The 3,800-nt window shown below is 46.7% G+C and overlaps 1 long non-coding RNA gene across 1 annotated transcript in view; it reads right to left on the bottom strand.

Moving 5' to 3' along the window:
* The window catches only part of LOC117804046, a 36,301-nt gene that overhangs the window by 775 nt on the left and 31,726 nt on the right, over positions 1-3,800 (bottom strand). The window lies entirely within an intron of this gene.

The raw sequence follows: 3,800 nt of genomic DNA, 5'->3' as shown, positions 1-3,800 counted from the left end.
GCAACTAATGAAGCATCGAACTTTACATCAAAAACCAGGGATGTACTGTATGGTGACTAACATAATATAATAAAAATATTACTATTAAAAAAAAAGTAGTGATTTATACGCAGACCTCACAGAGCCCGAGGAGTTCAAATTTGAGTCCCCAGACCCTGCCCATCAGAAAACATTGTTTCGGTCTGGCGGCATATTTTTGTTACTTTTATGTCAAAGGTATCTGGAGAGGTACCTGGGATGTCTGGGAAATATCGGAATTAATCTCAAAGCTGCAGCTGCGGCGTGCAAGGTCCTGTGGGGAAGGCGCAGGTGCCAGCTCTCCGTGCGGGCCGGGATCGCCGTCCCATCCCCTCAAGCGCAGAACCAGGGTCAGGCTCAAGCAGGCAGACGGGCACCCTGACACACGACAACGGGGGGAGACATGGGAACAGCACGCTCGGAATTGGCCGTGCCGCAGAGGAGGGGAGAGGTGGCAGGGGGCCAAGGGGCACGTGGAGCAGGGACCCAGCTGGGGGACGTTTGGACCCAGCTGCGTGACTGAGGGGCGGAGGAGATGGCCCCTGAGGCACAGAAGGGACTGTGGCCACTGTCATCCCATCTGAGGAAGGCCTCATTTGGCCCCAAACTTACTCAGTGATAATGGCTTTTGTTCCTTACAACCAATTTCCAAAAATTTGCAGGTAAGTCTCATTTTTGGCTTCGTGGCCCAAGCCTCTCTCTCCCCTCAGGAGCCAGGGAGTGACCCGCGTGCACGGCAAGGCTGGCGCGTCAGATTCGCTTGCGAGGGGACATTCCGGTCCTGGTACCGTCGACTTAGGGAGCATGCGCGCTCAGTGAGCCGCGCCAACGCTGAAGCCAGATTTCTCTTGGAGCCCAAGACCCGTCTTCACAGCTCGTGAGCCGCAGATCGCATTTGTCCAAAAAGAAACGTCTGAAAGACTCCTGAATCCGGAACAAGGTCCATCCCCTTGGGTGACGTCATCCCTGAGCGAGGGGGCCTCTCCCGGGACCTGGGGGCACCATCTGAGGGCTCGGATCTGGCCTAGCTGCCTGTAGGAAGTAAATCTGGGGCGCACCCCCACGATCCATGAGTGAGCTTGGTAGCCCCTCTCAGGGCCACACTCAAGTGGAATGATGCAACTGGCTAGTTTCGTGAAGCTGCTGGTGTCGCCTGCAGGGGGCTGGAGAGCTGGAGCCTGCGGTCCCAACGCCTAGCACTGGTTCGGGGTCTTTCTCTGTTTACGCAGATGTATCGGGGACCCCAACAGTATCAATAGTACTGACAACTCATAGTAGTAACGGGGCAGAGTAGTGGAAAATCCACCCATCTATTTAACTGGCCTCATTCAAATTCACCAATTTGTTTGATTTTCAAAGCATCCTCTGAACTAGGTGTCCTTTTCTATATTTTGAAGATGAGAATAGAAGATTCCGAGTTTGACTTCACAAAGGGCACGTGGCAGCCAGGACCTGCGTGCTGTCCCTGAAAGTACAGGATCGTGTCCACATCACACAACCACCTTCTTCGCCAACTTCCAGAATGGTGTAATTTAAGACATCACAAAGCCATCGGAATGAAAAATTAGATTTACGGTGGTAGCACAAGAACAGAGAGGCCAATGGAACGGAAGAGACAGCCAAGGACCACCGCTGGCTCGTGCAGCACAGTAAAAATTCTGTAGCAACGCCATCTAACCGTCATCCCCAACTAGGCTCTCACACGCGGTTACTGGCACGGGCGCAGACGCAACACACCGCTGAAAGGCACACACGCGTGCACACACATGCTCGTGTGCCACATGCACACGCACACATGCTCACACGCGGGCGCACGTACACACACACACACACACGCATCCATAAACACAGCTACACCGTCTAAGGACTTGGGGGCGGGATGAACAGACGACGGCAGAGGCAGCTCATACTCTCTTCGCGGGCTTCCAACGTGTTACTTCGCATCCTAGAAACGTTACCTTCCGCAGGGCTGGTTCTGAGCCTGACTTTGGAACCAGATGGTCTGGGTTTGAATCCTGACTCTTATACTCTCATTGTGACCTCAGGAAAGTTAATCTCCCTGTGTTTAATGTCTCATGTCTCGAAATATATGAAAAAAATAATCGTATTAGCTCCGAGGGGTTTGTGAGGATTAAACAAGCAAGTACTTAGAACAATGTCTCGAATATGTGTTAGCGGTCATATCTTGTCCTGACGAAACCTGAATGTTTTCAAAGAAACTTAGAATTTAGACAGCAGGGGAATTAAGGGTACAGACGCTGGTGTTAACTAGAATTGCGTCCTAACCACAAATTCTACTCACTTTATTTTTTAACCATATTTAAGTGCATTCACATTATTGCGTAACTCTCACCACCATTTATCTCCAGAGCTTTCTCCTCATCCCAAAGTGAAACTCTGCCCATTAAACGATAATTCCATTGCCCCTCCTCCCAGCCCCTGGTAATCACTGCTGGATTTTGTTTGTCTTTATGAATCTGACTATTCTAGATACCACATATAAATTGAATAATTTGGTATTTGCCCTTTGTATCTAGCTTGTTTCACTTAGTATAATGTCTTCAAGGTTCATCCATGTTGTAGCATGTGTCAGAATTTCCTTCCTTTTAGAGCTGAATAATATTCCATTATATGTATATATACTGCATTTTGTTTGTCCATTCAACCATTCACCAATGGACACTTGGGTTGTTTCCATCTTTGGGCTGTGAACAACACTGCAGTGAACATTGGCGTACAAGTATCTACTGGAGTGCTTGTTTTCGGTTCATTTGGATGAATACTGAAGAGTGGAATTGCTCAGTCATAGGGCTATTCTGTGTTTTTTGTGGAACGCAACATTTTCCTCAGCAGCATTTTACATTTCCACCAGCAGTGAATGAGGGCTCCACTTTCCCCGCACTGTCTCCAACACTGACTATTTTTTCACTTACACACCTAGCCAGGTGTGAAGTGGAATCTCATTGTGGTTGATTTGCATTTCCCTAATGACTAATGATGTTCATATATTTATTGGTCCTCTGTATATCTTCTTTGGAGAAATATCTAATCAAATTCTTTGCCCATTTTTCAATTGAATTGTTTGTCTTTTTGCTTTTGAGTTGGATTTCTTTATATATTCTGGATATCAACCCTTTATTAGACATTTGATTGCAAATATTTTCTCCCATTCTGTAGCTTATCATTTCACTGTCTTGATAATGTCCTTTGATGTACAAAACTTTTTTTAATTTTGGGAGAGGTAAGTCCCTTCTCACCAGTAATTACTTTATTTTTTTTATTATGTTCAATTAGCCTACAGTACATCAGTAGTTGTTGACGTAGTGTTCGGTGATTCATTAATTACATATAACACCCAGTGCTCATCACACATGTGTCCTCCTTACTACCCATCACCCTGTTACCACTTTCCCCCACACCCTTCCCTCAGAAGCCCTATTTGTTTCCTGGGGTCCATAGTCCTTCATGGTTCATCTCCCCCGTCAGATTTCCCTCCCTTCCGCTACGGTCCTCCGTGGTATTGCATATGTGCTACATACAGCAGAGGAAACAGTCAACAAAATGAAGAGGCAGCCCACGGAATGGGAGAAGATATTTGCAAATGACATTACAGATAAAGGACTGGTATCCAAGATCTATAAAGAACTTCCTCAAACTCAACACTGAAAAAGCAAATAACCCAGTCAAAAAATGGGAAGAAGACATGAATAGATCCTTCTCCAGAGAAGACGTAGAAATGGCTAACAGACATGTGAAAAAATGTTCAACGTCATTAGCCATCA

The sequence above is a fragment of the Ailuropoda melanoleuca genome, chromosome 10 (assembly GCF_002007445.2).
Source record: "Ailuropoda melanoleuca isolate Jingjing chromosome 10, ASM200744v2, whole genome shotgun sequence".
NCBI classification, from domain to species: Eukaryota; Metazoa; Chordata; class Mammalia; order Carnivora; family Ursidae; genus Ailuropoda; species Ailuropoda melanoleuca.
The sequence above is the reverse complement of the archived record's forward strand: the minus strand, read 5'-3'. Positions and strand labels throughout refer to the sequence as shown.